The sequence below is a fragment of the Triturus cristatus genome, chromosome 7, assembly GCF_964204655.1.
Source record: "Triturus cristatus chromosome 7, aTriCri1.1, whole genome shotgun sequence".
Classification (NCBI taxonomy): Eukaryota; Metazoa; Chordata; class Amphibia; order Caudata; family Salamandridae; genus Triturus; species Triturus cristatus.
The window spans coordinates 1,251,484,290-1,251,501,272 of NC_140590.1; the positions used below are offsets into that span (position 1 = coordinate 1,251,484,290).

Consider the following 16,983-nt stretch of genomic DNA (forward strand, 5'->3'; position numbering starts at 1 on the left):
CCTGAGTCAAAGATGACTTTTGCTAAGTTTCAAGAGTCTTTAATAGGCAGACTTGTTTTAGTGGAACAGGCAAGTGTTCCTAGAGTTGGAGTGGTGGAGGATGTTGCTAGATTGAAAGATCGCCACTTTCCTGATCACATTCCTCCCACACCCTCAAAAGACTTTCCCAGTAGGAGATCTAGAGTCTGTTGGTGAAGAGGTATGCGGAAGGAGACTCGTATGTACTGCCCCGAGTGTCCTTCTAACCCTGGGCTGTGTGTGCCTGCTTGTTTTAGAATGTACCACACGCAAAACGATTTTTGGGAGCATCGATGAGTGGTAAAGTGAACTGCCTAGCCTCTATTGTTTAATATTTTTGGTTCTGTTTCAAGGTTGGCATTTGGGTAGTGTATTGAGTTTCAGATTTTGTGTTAGTAGATTTGTATCTATTTGCAATTCGTTTGTATTTTCTCATTTGTATAAAAAAAAATCCTAAATGTGATGGCGGTGTGCGTGGAGTGGTGCTTGTCTGGCGGTGTGCGTGGTCTGGCGTTTGGCTGGCGGCGTGTTTGGATTGGCGCTTGGCTGGCAGTATGCGTGGACTGGGGCTTGGCTGGCGGTGTGTTTGTACTGGGGCTTGGCTGGCGGTGTGTTTGTACTGGCGCTTGGCTGGCGGTGTGTTTGGACTGGCGCTTGGCTGACGGTGTGCGTGGACTGGCGCTTAGCTGGCGGTGTGCGTGGACTGGCGCTTGGCTTGCGGTGTGCGTGGACTGACGGTGTGTTTTGATTGGCGCTTGGCTGGCGGTGTGTTTGTACTGGCGCTTGGCTGGCGGTGTGTTCGTACTGGCGCTTAGCTGGTGGTGTGTTCGTACTGGCGCTTAGCTGGTGGTGTGTTTGGACTGGCGCATGGCTGGCAGTGTGCGTGGACTGGCGCTTGGCTGGGAGTGTGCGTGGACTGGTGCTTGGTTGGCGGTGTGCGTGGACTGGTGCTTGGCTGGCGGTGTGTGTGGACTGGTGGTGTGTGTGGACTGGCGGTGTGTTTTGATTGGCGCTTGGCTGGCGGTGTGTTTGTACTGGCGCTTGGCTGGCGGTGTGTTTGTACTGGCGCTTGGCTGGCGGTGTGTTCGTACTGGCGCTTGGCTGGTGGTGTGTTTGTACAGGCGCTTGGCTGGTGGTGTGTTTGGACTGGCGCTTGGCTGGCGGTGTGCGTGGACTGGTGCTTGGCTGGCGGTGTGCGTGGACTGGCGGTGTGTTTTGATTGGCGCTTGGCTGGCGGTGTGTTTGTACTGGCGCTTGGCTGGCGGTGTGTTTGTACTGGCGCTTGGCTGGCGGTGTGTTTGGACTGGCGCTTGGCTGGCGGTGTGCGTGGACTGGTGCTTTCCTGGCGGTGTGCGTGGACTGGCAGTGTGTTTTGATTGGCGCTTGTTTGGTGGTGTGTTTGTACTGGCGCTTGGCTGCTGGTGTGTTTGTACTGGTGCTTGGCTGGCGGTGTGTTTGGACTGGTGTTTGGCTGGCGGTGTGCGTGGACTGGCGCTTGGCTTGCGGTGTGTGAGTAGTGACTAGCTGCTGGTCACTACACGCACTGCTAGCCAAACGCCACTAAACGCATTCCATGAGCTGGTGTGGCTGCTGTGTCAGGGATGTGGGCGTGTGAAAGTGATGGGCCCTTGAATGGCGCTGTCTGCTGGTGTGAGTGTTGTAATGTGCTGGGCCCGCAGCTGGCGTTGTGAATGGTTTTGTATGTGTCAGACGTATGAAAGGTGTATGAATGGCCTGTAAAGAGGTTGGTGCCTTGTCGTGGCTTAACAGCTCACGAGCTGTGAGTCAATGGTTCAGTTTCTTGTCCTTTCAATTAACAGTGAATTTTATTTTTGTGAAATCTCTTGTTAATAAAATTGTATATACTGAACCATCACTCACCCTCGTGCCAAATCCAACCCCCCACAATCTCTCCAAGTATCCCAATAGAAATGGTACCTCACTTGTATGAGTGGGCCAAGTACCCGCGGCAGGGAAGGGCCCAAAACCTATTGAGGCAACATCAAAATTACCTATCACAAACCAACCTGGTCTGCAAGGGGGGTCCCATGCGTTTTTGGTCCGGGGCTCAGCGGCCATCTAGGGAAACCTACCTAACCCACACATTTCTGGAAACTAGACACCCGGGGGAGTCCAGCGAGGTATGGCTTGCAAACCTAAACAAATGTAAAAAAAACCCATTTTCTCCACATTTTTGTGGTGGAAAGTTCTGGAATCTGCATGGATCCACAAATTTCCACCCACACCGCATTCCCCAAAGTCTTCCGAGAAAAATGGTACCTCACTTGTGTGGGTCGGCCTAGTGCCTGCGACAGGAAACGGCGCAAAACGCAACATGGACACACCTCAATTTTGCAGTGAAAAATGACCCTTTTTTGGAAAATGTGCCCAGCTGTAGTTTTTGAACCATAGCTCTGCCGGCACCTAGGGAAACCTAGTAAACCTATACATTTTTGAAAACTATGCACCCAGGGGAATCCACGATGGGGTAACTTGACTGCCTCCCACCAGGTTCTGTTACCCAGAATCCCTTGCAAACCTAAAAAAAAATTTTTTTAAAACACATTTTCTCCACATTTCTGTGGTGGAAAGTTCTGGAATCTGCGTGGATCCACAAATTTCCACCCACCCAGCGTTCCCCAAAGTCTTCCGTGAAAAATGGTACCTCACTTGTGTGGGTCGGTGTGAGAAGTTGGCCTGGCATATGCTGGTCACTAGTTATAGTGGCCACCTTTCACCAGTTCAAATCGACTCTTATGGTAGATAGGTTTAAGACAACCTTTTAAAGAAAGCTATCCTAGTGGTAGCTGTGGAGAGCAGCCTTCAGGCTAAGTCTCAGAGGAATGTAAAGCAGCTTGTTTTACCTTATAATCTCTTGAACTACCAAATGAAAGGACACCACAGAGGTATATATATATCAAATATATATGTATTTATTTCTAGACACACTCTACTAATCTCTTTATAAGATTAGAAGCCAGGAACACATTCAAATATCAACGTTTCACAATAAATTAAGCCCAAATATGGCTGGGGCCCTAGGGGCGTACAAGTCCATATACTAAAAAAGAGGTTTAGGAAAGTTGACTTGCAGAATGACAAGGCCTAGGGCCTGTAGAATCGCTGGGGCTTCACTTCTGCAGTGAAAGCAGGTAAGTAACAGACCCACGGGAGACGCATGCAGTGTGTGAACACAGCCGCGGGTTCCCTATTGATTACAATGGAGCAAGTCGCGGTTTGATTTTTAAAGTTTTAGGGTACTTCGAGGAAGTCTACAAGCAAGCCACTTACAAGGTAAGTAATTCGAGGACCAACACACACTAAGGCACCGGAGTGCACAAGTTACCTCACCCAGGGAAGCCGGGTGCATAGGTGTCATTTGGTGTCGGGTCGCGACGCTGTTTTCTATGGAGACCAAAGAAGATTTGCTGCTTGTGGCGACTGAAGAAGTGTCCGGTGGAATCCAAGGCTGGATTCAAGATGTAGAAGACCTGAAAATTGAAGGGACAGTGTTCACAGTCACTTGCCAGTGACCCGGGGCCAGGAAGATGGATACCCACGGATGTCGGGTGATTTCAGGTGATCAAGGGTGTTTTGACTCTTCGCTCACGAGGTCCAGGAAGGATCGACGATGACCAGCATCTGGATTCAGAGTGTCCCACGACGTTTGCAGCTGACTATGGTGTCGGCAACCGGATTGGAGCCAACAAGCCTTGGCAACCGCAAGTCTCGTGTAGAGTGAAGAAAGTCGATGGTGCAGACCAGCAAGGTCTGAGGGACTCACCCAGTGAGGGTGAGTGAGGGCAGGCCTGGAGCAACCCGGGGAGCCCTTTTAGTTGATAAGAAAGCCTTCAGGGGACCCACAAGCCAACGGATAGTGAAGGTGCCTCTTGAGGAAATGCTTCACAGGAGCCCACAGTCACTCGGGACGGGGTAGGCCTCTAATTTTTGCTGCAAAACCTGCTGGAGGCTTGGGCCACAAGTGGTCCAAAGCACAAGTTCGTAGAAAGTCGTGAAGGGTTTGCACCGGACAATAGTGCACGGTACCTGGGTACTGCTGTTCCTCATCACTGGTGGGGTCCACTCACCTCAGCTCTGCTGGGGTCTCACAGTGGCCGTCGAGAAGTCAGGAAATCCACTTCTGGGGCTGCAGGGACTTCGGACTCCAGCGGGAGCGGGAACGTTTGCGACCGTTGATTCAAGTTTTTGGTGCCTGCCAAGCAGGGGAGTCACTGCTTGACTCCAAGGGAGATTCTTCAGTCTTCCAAAGGTAGTGGAACGTCGACGGTCCAGGATTCTTCTTGTAGAGTGTCGTCCAGGGATATCTAACTTGCAATGGCAAGGTTTCCTATCTTATACTAAAGATAGGGGTGGGACTAGCTCTATGACCACTCCTCTGGGAGGGTCAGGGTAGGGGGTGGTTACACCCTCTTCCCTTTGCCCAGTTTCGCGCCAGAGCAGGGACAGGTAGCCCCTGAACCGGTTTGAGCTGGCATATGCACAGAGGAGCCTAATGCTCCCCCAGTGCAGGACTTCAAAGCACTCTAGGAGTGCACCCACCCAGCCCCAATACACTAAATCCTGTCTGGAAGGTGGTGACACCTCCCTGTGACAGAATGCCTATTGTTGGGCCTCCTCCACTGCGAATTTCAGTCAGCAGCAGGAGGGTAGCCCAGTGTCTGTGCTGGTGGCATCCATTTTGTGATGCCAGGGCTCTTCCAGATTTCTACTGTGTTACCACAGTAGGTACATGTCGTCCCCTCTAGAAGGGTGGGATCATACTCCCACACCAGTTACTGGTGTGGGGGTATGATTCCAAGTTGTTTGACACCAAACACGACATGTTTTGATGCAGTCATTCCAAAGTTAGCATTAACCTGGAGGTTATAATGCACTTAATAGTATATGGTTTAACCGCATCCACAAACAGCCACAGGGAATAGACCCTGCCAGCTGCAGAGGGGCCCTGCTCAGGCAGAGGCACCCCCTCACATTGTAAACCCAGCACCCTGCCCTCAGGATTGATAGGGCCTGTCATAGGGGTCGCTGATAGGTTTATATGTGTGGGTATGGTGAGATATAGGAACCTATACCTCTGTGAGGAGTGCTAACACTACCTCACCCAGGCTGCAGTAGCAGGCCTGTGGTGTCAGATTTAGTCTGCTTCCCAAGGGTGGCATAATACATGCTTCAGCCCCTGGTAGGCCTGTGAAGTACAAATGCCCTTGGTACCTAGGGTACCATATACTAGGGGCTCATGAGGTACCACAATATCCAATCACTAGTGCATCTAGTATGCACTCAAAGTTGTTTAGAGAGAAGAGAAAGACTGGTGCCCTGATTAGCAGGGACCCAGCCAGACTATAGCCAGAAACCAGTGCATACATCAGAAAAAAAGTGGGGGCAACATAAGTGAAGATCCTACTCTCCTACAGTCGGCCTAGTGCCCGCGACAGGAAACGGCGCAAAACGCAAAGTGGGCACACCTCAATTTCGCTGTGAAAAATGACCCTTTTTTGGCAAAGTGCCTAGCTGTAGGGAAACCTAGCAAACCTATACATTTTTTAAAGCAAGACACCCAGGGAAATCCAGGATGGGGTGACTTGACTGCCTCCCACCAGGTTCTGTTACCCAGAATCCCTTGCAAACCTAAAAAAATGTTTTAAAAAACACATTTTCTCCACATTTCTGTGGTGGAAAGTTCTGGAATCTGCGTGGATCTACAAGTGAGGTATCATTTTACTCGGGAGAACAAGGGGTGGGCTGGCTGGTAGAACACTTGTGCCGGCACGGTGATTCCATACAAAAATATTTAGAAAATGTGTTTTTTTCTGCTAAAATTGAGGTTTGCATGGCATTCTGGGTAGGAAAATGTTGGGGGATCCACGCAAGCCATACCTCATTGGACTCCCCCGGGTGTCTAGTTTTTATAAATGTTTGGGTTTGGTACTTTCCCAATATGGCCGCTGAGGCCGGGGCAAAAATCTCAGGTGCCCCCCCCCCCCAAAACCAGGTAGTTTTGCTATAGGTAATTTTTTAAGTCTCCACAGTACGATTTGGGCCATTTCCTGTTGCAGCCACTATGCCTACCCACACAAGTGAGGTACCATTTTTACCGGGAGACCTGGGGGAACACTGGGTGGGAGGAAATTTGTGGATCCACACAGATTCCAGAACTTTCCACCACAGAAATGTGGGGAAAATGTGTTTTTTTGGGACAATTTTTACATTTGTTTAGGTTTGCAAGGGATTCTGGGTAACAGAACCTGGTGGGAGGCAGTCAAGTTACCCCATCCTCGATTCCCCTGGGTGTGTAGTTTTAAAAAATGTATAGGTTTGCTAGGTTTCCCTAGGTGCCGGCTGAGCTATGGTTCAAAAACTACAGATAGGCACTTGGCCAAAAAAGGGTCATTTTTCACTGCGAAATTGAGGTGTGTCCACGTTGCGTTTTGCGCTGTTTCCTGTCGCGGGCACTAGTCCGACCCACACAAGTGAGGTACCATTTTTCTCGGAAGACTTTGGGGAACGCGGGGTGGTTGGAAATTTGTGGATCTATGCAGATTCCAGAACTTTCCACCACAGAAATGTGGGGGAAATGTGTTTTTTTGGACATTTTTTTAGATTTGCAAGGGATTCTGGGTAACAGAACCTGGTGGGAGGCAGTCGATTCATCCCATCCTGGATTCCCCTAGGTGTCTAGTTTTAAAAAATGTATAGGTTTGCTAGGTTTCCCTAGGTGCCGGCTGAGTTATGGTTCAAAAACTACAGATAGGCACTTGGTCAAAAAAGGGTCATTTTTCACTACGAAATTGAGGTGTGTCCACGTTGCGTTTTGTGCTGTTTCCTGTCGCGGGCACTAGCCCGACCCACACAAGTGAGGTACCATTTTTCTTGGAAGACTTTGGGGAACGCGGGGTGGTTGGAAATTTGTGGATCCACGCAGATTCCAGAACTTTCCACCACAGAAATGTGGGGAAAATTTGTTTTTTGGATAATTTTTTAGATTTGCAAGGGATTCTGGGTAGCAGAACCTGGTGGGAAGCAGTCAAGTCATCCCATCCTGGATTCCCCTGGGTGTCTAGTTTTCAAAAATGTATAGGTTTGCTAGGTTTACCTAGGTGCCGGCATAGCTATGGTTAAAAAACTACAGCTAGGCACTTTGTCAAAAAAGGGTCATTTTTCACTGTGAAATTGAGGTGTGTCCACGTTGCGTTTTGCACTGTCTCCTGTCGCAGGCACTAGGCCGACCCACACAAGTAAGGTACAATTTTTCTCTGAACACTTTGGGGAATACGGGGTGGGTGGAAATTTGTAGATCCACGCAGATTCCAGAACTTTCCACCAAAGAAATGTGGAGAAAATGTGGGTTTTTTTTACTTTTTTTTATGTTTGCAAGGGATTCTGGGTAACAGAACCTGTTGGGAGGCAGTCAAGTCACCCCATCCTGGCTTCCCCTAGGTGTCTAGTTTAAAAAAATGTATAAGTTTGCTAGGCTTCCCTAGGTGCCGGCTGAGCTATGGTTCAAAAACTACAGCTAGGCACTTTGCCAAAAAAGGGTCATTTTTCACTGCGAAATTGAGGTGTGTCCACGTTGCGTTTTGCACTATTTCCTGTCGCGAGCACTATGCCGACCCACACAGGTGAGGTACCCTTTTTCTCGGGAGACTTAGGGTAATTCAGATTTGTAAAACAAACGGTTATTAACTATTGACTTTCAATACATTTCTGCCTTCCAAATGAAAGACATTGTGTAAAAAAAGAAGTCAATTTAAAAAATGACCGATAATTCTCATGCTGGTATGAGTATTCCCAATTTCGGAAATGTGCAAATATCTACTGTTTCTAAACTTTATATTTTGTTACCATTCCGAAATACATAGGTGTCTTTCATACCGATTTTTTCATGTATACATTTTCCCACAAATATTGCTATATACCTGCTACATATTAAAAAGGCATTGCAAATTGCTGCTCAGTTTTTAACTCTTTGTTCGTCGGGTTCTTGGTGAACCTACAAGTCCTATATATCCCCACAACCAGTAAGGTCCAGCGGATGTAACAGTATATTGCTCTCAAAGAGCTGTCATAATTAGAAGAAGTTACAGGTGAAAACGTTGACTCAAAAGGCTGTTTTTTTCAACTAATTTTCAATTTTTCATGTATTTAACTGTCAGTTTCTATAAAGAAACCTTGATGGATCTACACAAATGACCCCTTGCTGAATTCAGCATTTTGTCTATATTTTTATAATGTATAGCTTTCCAGGATCCATTATTGCTTTCATACCCATTTCTACCATTAACTGGAAGGAGGTTGAAAGCACAAAAAAAGCAAAAATAGGCTATGTCCCAGAAACATGCCAAAACTGTGTAAAAAATTTTGGTTTTCTGACAAAAGTTTGTCTTTCCCTAAAAGCTGAGAAAATGGTGATTTCAGCCCCACAAACCCTTTTTTGATACCATTTGCTGGGAAAAGCCCAGACACTCATTTGCAGCCCTTTTTTCCATTTTTTCCCTAAAGAAATGAAAATGTAGCTGTATTTTGGCTAATTTCTGGGACCCCTCCAGGGGAATCCACAAACCTTGGGTAGCTTTACAATCCACATGATGTTGGAAAAAAAGGACACAAATTTGGCGTGGATACCTTATGTGGTCAAAAAGTTACAGGGGCCTGAGCACGCACTACCCCAAATAGCCAAAAAAAGGCTTAGCACAGGGGGGGGGGAGGCTTAGCAGCGAAGGGGTTAATGTTCCCACACATGAGGATACCACAAAAAAGTCCTCAAGCTTAATATGGTCAGACACCACGAGTTTTTCCTAAATACATCACATTCTGAGACACTGATTCACAACCTGAGGATCTTGATATGGAAATAGCTCAGTCAATCCTGGGAGCGTGAGTCGATCCCTTAAAGTTTATGAGTATGGAGTTAGTGGTGACAAGTCCGAGACTGGAGTCTGTAATTTCAGGCCTTGGGTGAAATCACATAATGCTCTGAGTCTAGGCGTTACACTGTGATAGTGCAGAGGCCCGGAGACAGCACGAGTCTCGAGATGGTGATTAGGGGACACAGGTATGGCAGTGACGAAGCAAGGTCGCCATGGGTTCCTATACACGTAAATACAACGAGCCCTCATGATCGCTGTTTCTATGAAAAGGAAGTCGTAACCAGCGTCACTTGTCGCTGAAGACTGAAACAGCTGGAGCACTGGGCCCCTCATGACCCTGGGCCCCAGTGCAACTGACCCGCTGCGCCAATGATAACTACGCCCCCTAGAGGACGTAGATACAATGGCAGTGTGAATCCTGGGAATTTAAGCCATGCCGTGCTCTTTTTAAATAATACATGCATTTTTGGGGTGCACCAAGAGCTCCAGCAGCAAGCTTTGCTTTTTGAGAGGGTGGGGGAGGGCAGGTATTGTGTGACACTGAGTAGCGGCCCTTTTTAGGTCTCGGCTAGCGATGGCTGCGCTTGCGCAGTCTCGCTCGCGAGAGATAATGACTTGGGAGAAGAGGGGCTTGAACCCGCCCCTCTTCTACCCTGTTCTCCATTGGCTGGCCTAGTAAATGCTGGCCAGCCATTGGAGAAGAGGTCCCGTCACTCCAATCATGCCCCGTCCTTTTCGGATCGGGGGGCGTGTTTTTTGCGAAAAGTCTCAGGGAGGAGACAACAGCAAAACACGCCCCCGAATCCGAAAAGGACGCTCCCTTTCTCCGAGGCATTTCTGCTGTGCCTCGTAGAAAGGCGGTGGTTTCTTTCGGTGCCCTCCATTAAATTCGATCATTTATGTAGCAAAGAAAATAAAAGTAATTGTCGCTTGCAGATTTTAACTCTCAATGTCTTCAGTCTCTCACATCAACATTTGTGCACGCTCTCTCGGCTCGCGGGTCATCGTTACACAATTCAAGCTGTTTTACCGAGCGCCAGGCACATTTTACGAAAACCACCCCCTCCCTCACGAACATTTATTTTATAGAACTCTGGTTTCTCTGCCACAATGAACCGTGCTTGGACTATGGTCTCCGCTCTGGCAAACAGTACTTCGACCTCCTTAACTTCCTTTTATGTTGTGGTGCTACAACTCGGCGTCTTGCCTCATTTCCGGTTCTAGTTTTGCGTCGAAATGAATTTTGATGGCAAAATGTGGCATAGAACATTCACCACTCCAACTCGACAGATTAAGAAATATATCCCAAATTATATATAACAGTCGGTAGACGCATGCCTCTACAGTGTTCTCTTATATTTTGAAACCAGAATTGGTCAAGTTCGTATCCTTTCAAAGTTCCCTTTTCAAACAATCATTATCAACGCCAAGTCTGGCCCTGGCACGGTAGTGCGATTTTTGTTTAGTATTAATAAAATTTGACACTTCAGACAGCAGTTTCAGCAGAGAGGACAAAGATGGAATGGGCATGGAATCCAAATAGTAATCATGCATATTAGTCTGGGCCACTGGCATTTTGCGATGCTGCGGTGGTGTCTTCCGGTGCCCTGGGCTTGTTTTACACTATCCCGCTTTGTGCTCCTGCGGAGATCCCACATAGGCAAATAACCAAAGATTACGGCCGTGTCAAGCCGTCCTATGTCGACAATCACAGCCATGGCTCGTCTGCCATTTTGCGACGAACCGCGTACTTCCACCACAGCCTCCGAGTGCAATGGCCAATCCGTCCGGGTTATTACATGACTCGGGACCAGCACGTCCCCGCACTGTCCCCTAGTGCACTTCAGTGCGGATCCGACAAGCTCCGCAGTCCGGGTCCGGAATCGGCAGGCCCAGCCGATAGCTTTACATTCGGCCGTTCGAGGCTGTAGAGTCAGCGTTGAATGCCTGCACCTCGAGGTGACTCGGGTAATTTGCTCTCCAGGTCCCGCAGCAACTTCGGTCCTCTGGGGTTGCTGCTGGTACTTCGCTTGTTGTTTCAGGCCGCAAGCACTCGCAAGTTCGTATCCTTTCAAAGTTCCCTTTTCAAACAATCATTATCAACGCCAAGTCTGGCCCTGGCACGGTAGTGCGATTTTTGTTTAGTATTAATAAAATGTGACACTTCAGACAGCAGTTTCAGCAGAGAGGACAAAGAAGGAATGGGCATGGAATCCAAATACAGAAACTGAAACTTCTCTATCAAGGGGAAACATCACTGCCAAAGTTCAGAGCTTGTGAAAAAGCGACCAGCGAAATCACTTGCTAGTTAATGTTCGGGGGGGGATAAGCGAAAATTTCGGGGGGAGGGCGCTGAATCTTTAAACAGTAGGCAGAGTGGCGCTGATTTCGGGGGTGGGGGGGGCTGAATCTAGGCAGAGTGGAGCTGCGGGGGTTCTTAGAAGGGGTGAAGCAACAGCGAGGCCTCATTAACATGCAAATGGTCTTTTTAAAGACCTGTGAACTGCTCAGGCGCGGCTTTGTGTCTGCCCGGGAAGCGGTCTCATCCCGGGCTGCCACACACGACGGGGGGGGGGGGGGGGGGGGGCTGAAGCCCTTTGAGTTCAATGGGTGTTGCGCGCCTGATCACAGGTAAATGCGGGAGAGAACGGGGTTGTTGAGCAGGGCCGGGCTGGCTGGCCCGGGCATCGGGCGTTTCCTGTAGCAAAAGTGCTTCACAGTTAACCTCCCCCATGACCCTCCAGCTGGTCCGACATAATTGCCAGGCCTACTTTGGGGTTCCAGTTCGGCCCTGTTGTTGAGTATCCTACCCAGGGCTTTAAGTGGGATACAAACAAATGGGTGGGGGTGGGGGGCGGTGTTGCGCAGGGTCTATACGACTTGTATTTTGCTGTCTCTTTTGTCATTGCATCCAGGCATAATGATACAACAAGTAACATGATACCTACAACAAGTTAGGACTATTGGCTTTGTCAATCGTTGTTAGTTGCATAAGATAAATTAGCAGTAACTGTGGCTTGTATATAATATTGAAAAAGCATCCACTTGAAGCCCTAGTGACACCACGACAATGTTACTGCTCATGAGTTTCAAAAAGAGACAACAATATAATCATGCAGTGGCTGAACTCGACAGATTAAGAAATATATCCCAAATTATATATAACAGTCGGTAGACGCATGCCTCTACAGTGTCCTCTACAGTGTTCTCTTATATTTTGAAACCAGAATTGGTCAAGTTCGTATCCTTTCAAAGTTCCCTTTTCAAACAATCATTATCAACGCCAAGTCTGGCCCTGGCACGGTAGTGCGATTTTTGTTTAGTATTAATAAAATTTGACACTTCAGACAGCAGTTTCAGCAGAGAGGACAAAGATGGAATGCATATTAGTCTGGGCCACTGGCATTTTGCGATGCTGCAGCGTTTTCCTCATAATTATGGATTTGCCAAACTTCCCAAATAATGCTCGCATAATAAATCTCGCTTTTGAGAGTGATTAAGCTATTGACATTGTAAATAACAATGCCGTTTCTTTAAATGTTTTAAAAACATAAACAAAAATAATGTCACGAGCAATGCCAAGAGCTCTAACTTTAACAATGCCGAGACCGTTGCATTGTAAATGCTTGTTTAATATGCGAGGGAGCGTACCAGCACCTCGCGCAAGTGGCGAGTACTTTTCAAAGAGCAGTAGCTGCCCTGTCCACGAGCAGATATGTACCCTGAGATACTATCTGCAGTTTGAAATCACATATTTAGGCATTGGAACGGGCGAGCCGAGGACTGGTCCAGCTCCAGACTTTCGCCGCACCTGTGCCCTCTTCGATTCAGTGAACGCTGGGCACGGAGTTGCCTCGTACTTGAAGAGAATACGGCGCTGTCCAGTCCCTGCGAGCACTGAACCTACTTTGGAGAACAAACACATATTTTTGAATGGAAATCATGCTACATTTCTAAGCAAAAATTAAATAAAGAGCTTTTTTTTTTTTCCGAAGGACTCTTTCGAGAAAAGAATAGTCCTGCATGCTTATCAACCGGCGTTGCAAGGGTGGCAGGCCGGGGTTCACCAGCGGAAAATGGACCTAATTTTCATAGGATGAGTGGGACAGGACCAGTGGGCCCCTCAGACTATTTGGGCCCCAGCGCCACTGCACATGCTGCACTGTTGATAGCTACACCCCGATAAGGCAGGTAACTGACATGAGGGAATAAACTCGAAAATCGTTTAATAAACTCATAGAGCTGAGCTATGCGACAATTTCTCTGGCATCACTGTTCCTCCATTCACAGAATAGGACTGGAAGGATCAGCAGAGGGCCAGGAGGGTCGAGTTCATACTTTAAATGAGTTCAGTTTTGAGTCATTGCATGCACATTTATCCCACCCTTAAAATCTGGAACGGGTCCAGCCGTCGTAGACCTGCGTTGGACACCCCCAATGTATAAAAGAAGCCCCAACCCTGGTGGAGAATTATTCTACAGACTAAGACAGAAAAGAAGGGGGGCAGAGTGATAGGAAAACAGTGACACGAGGAGAAAGCAAGAATAACAAAGAAGTGAGAAGTGTAGGCAGGTAGGTATGGTGGTGGCTGAAAAAGGTATGAGGTAGAACACTACTAGACAGCCTTAGTATTTAGCATCCCCCGGCATTGTGCACCACCTGCTGGCTCATAACAAAAGCAAAATGGATCTCTACACTAAATTTTACAATTTAAGCACATGACAAGAAAACAAAACTTACCCTATAAACAATTACCCGAGCTGGTCTTGAAAGAACCCGCTCACACCCTGTCTCTTTCATCGGGTGAGTTTTCCACTGATGTCGAAGCAAAATAGTCTGAAGGCCCTGAAACTTCTCGGCCTTTATTCCTCACGTCATCTTACGTACGTCCGTCGGTGACCTTCAACCTGGGATCTTGCCTGGGCCAGGAAGGACAATTTAGCCAATCGCTGTTTATGTACATTAGCCCAGGTTAACCTGTAGACCCGTCCTTTGGAAGCGCCCCTCCCACCTGACTCGGGTGGTAAATAATTAATCAAGTTCTTCTGTTGGTGGAAGCAACTACCTATGGATGTGTAAGGCCCGCTGCCTGAGGCCCATGTGGGGCCACTGGCCATAGACTTTAATCTGCTCTAGCGAGGCCACTTAACCAGCGTGTTTTTCTTGGTCTTTTATTTGCTGCTCCAGAGATAACCCGAGGGTTGGACTCCGCACTCCAGACAGGGAAACATTACCGCGGGGGATCAGTGCACCAAAAGTTAGACAGGGGAGAAATAGTCATTCTGTCTGTCTGTCTGTCTGTCTCAGGGCCGGCTTTAGTGCTGGTGGCGCCCCGTGCGACAACGTTTGTTGGCGCCCCCCCAATGACCACCTTCACCAGGGATTCTCTCACTGGCACCCTTTAACAGTGACCAAGTCTCCATCACCACACTCTCTCAGATGCATTGAATTAGTTATATAGCGCCACTCATACCAGTGTGGGGTGTCCAAGCACTTTGCATCACACACACATTACACAGAGACAATCAATCATACGTGTGTAAATCAGTGTATAGAAAATGTTACATAAGCCAAAGGACTAAAAGTGTAGGAGTCACGTCATCCATACTGGTAGGCAGAATAGTTTGAGTGCTTGGTATGGAGAAGCACAAACTCAGAGTCGAAAAAGAAACAGCATAGTTGGGAGTTTTCTTTAATAATAAGAATCGATTCCTAGCCAAATTAACCCTTTTTGCAACATTAATCAATGTTCTAATAATGTATACTTTGCAGTGTGTATGCAGTTCTAGAATAAAAGTTAATAGCTCACTATCCTATATTTCGACTTTAAGTTATAAATTGCAAGTAAAAAAAGGATGTCTCTTTTGAAAGCAGTAACCTGCTGATCTGTTTACATCATACGCACTCTGTAATCTACTTGGTACACGTTCTTTGCAGCAGGCATATTAACCCTCTGCACTAACTTCACCTAAAAGTCAAAACCTCAACTACACAAAGTGCTGATCTCTCTCCAGGAAGTTAATTAATCACACGAGTTATCTTGACATTTATGTGAGGCCTGGTAATTGGGGGGGGGAGGGGGGGAAGAAATGCTGCAGCAGGTGCTTCAAAAGCATAATAAACTTTCAAACACGGCGCCCCCAGGAAGCCAGCAACCGGTGCGGTGGCACCGGTCGCACCGCCCTAAAGCCGGCCCTGGTCTGTCTGGTCTCTCTCGCTCTCTCGTCTCCTAAAGATCTGCTAAACCTTTCTTGTGGTTGAGTCCACACTTAGCAAATTAGTTTCAGCTTTTTTTTAAATACCTAATATTGATTAAAAAAAATATTGTCTAATGCATCTATAAATAATACACATATAGACGGTTTATTTAATAATTTTACCTCAGCATTCTAGTTCCCACGAATAATTAAAAAAGTAACCTGGTAAGGAGAAACATAGAACAGAGTTAAGCACACAGGACTAAGCATGTTCAATTAGCAAACAATGTCATAGAACAGAGTTAAGCACACAGGACTAAGCATGTTCAATTAGCAAACAATGTCATCTGAAACAGAAGATTATCAGTGTGGACACTAGCTAGGATTCACGTATATACTATACATCTCAACTTTTCCATCTCACAAAAACTTATCATACAACTAACATCATGGCATTTTTTATACAGTCACAAGCATACATGCACATTGTGTACCAGCAGCATAAAAAGAAACACTTGGGGGTAGTCCCCTGCTTTCATTGCATACCTACACTCATGTGAAAGTCCCTTATTTTTAATAAACTTTACCATGCACCTAAAGTGCACTTTAGCCTCCATAACAAGTAGTACAATTTATAGCCCGTTTTGTCTCAGCAACTTCAATGTCTAATGAATCTGGGGATCCCTGGACACATGGGGTAAAAGTTTAGTATAACTATTGCAAACAGCAGCAGCGGTGCAAATTTGTGGATTCACGCAGATTCCAGAACTTTCCCACACAGAAATTTGAGAAAAAAGTGACTTTCTGCGAAATTTGAGGTTTGCGGGGGATTCTGGGTAGGAGAATGTTTGGGACCCACGCAAGCCATACCTCGCTGGACTCCCCTGGGTGTCTAGTTTCCAGAAATGTGTAGGCTTGGTAGGTTTCCCTAGATGGCCGCCAAGCCCCGGGCCAAAAACTCATGTGATCCCCCAGGTAATTTTGATGTCGCCTCAATAGGTTTTGGGCCCTTGCCTGTCGCGGGTCCTTGACCTACCCATGTGAGTGAGGTACCATTTTTATTGTGAGACCAGAAGGAGCGCTGGGTGGGAGGAAATTTGTGGATCCACGCAGATTCCAGAACTTTCCCACACAGAAATTTGAGAAAAAAGTGATTTGTTCAGCGAAAGTTGACGTTTCCAGGGGCTTTTAAGTAGGAGAATGTTGGGGGAGCCACGCAAGCCATACCTCGCTGGACTCCCCCAGGTGTCTAGTTTCCAGAAATGTGTGGGTTTGGTAGGTTTCCCTAGATGGCCACCGAGCCCCAGGCCAAAAACCCATGGGACCACCCTTGCAAAACCAGGTTGGTTTGTGATAGGTAATTTTGATGTCGCCTCAATAGGTTTTGGGCCCTTGCCTGTCACCGGTACTTGACCCACCCACGCAAGTAAGGTACCATTTTTCTTTAAACACTTTGGGGAATGCGGGGTGGGTGGAATTTTGTGGATCCACGCAGGTGCCAGAACTTTCCACCACAGAAATGTGAGGAAAATGTTTTTTTTGACAAATGTTTAGGTTTGCATGCAATTCTGGGTAACAGAACCTGGTGAGAGCCAGTCAAGTCACTCCATCCTGGATTACCCTAGTTGTCTAGTTAAAAAAAAAATATAGGTTTGCTAGGTCTCCCTAGGTGCCACCAGAGATAGGGTTAAAAAACTACAGCTAGGCACTTTGCAAAAAAAGGGTCATTTTTCACTGTGAAAAATGTGGTGTGTCCACGTTGCGTTTTGCGCCGTTTCCTGTCGCGGCACTATGCCTACCTACACAAGTGGGGTACCATTTTTCTCGAAAGACTTTGGGGAACGCGGGGTGAGTGGAATTGTGTGGATCCACGCAGATTC

General features: G+C 47.3%; 1 protein-coding gene across 1 annotated transcript in view; it reads right to left on the reverse strand.

The window, feature by feature from the left end:
- Positions 1 to 13,780, reverse strand: part of LOC146811732 (perforin-1-like) — a 49,726-nt gene extending 35,946 nt beyond the window's left edge. The window contains exon 1 of the mRNA XM_085614531.1: positions 13,647 to 13,780. The gene's annotated coding sequence lies outside the window, so the exon portion shown is untranslated. The remainder of the gene's footprint in view (positions 1 to 13,646) is intronic.
- Between the last annotated feature and the right edge of the window lie 3,203 nt (positions 13,781 to 16,983).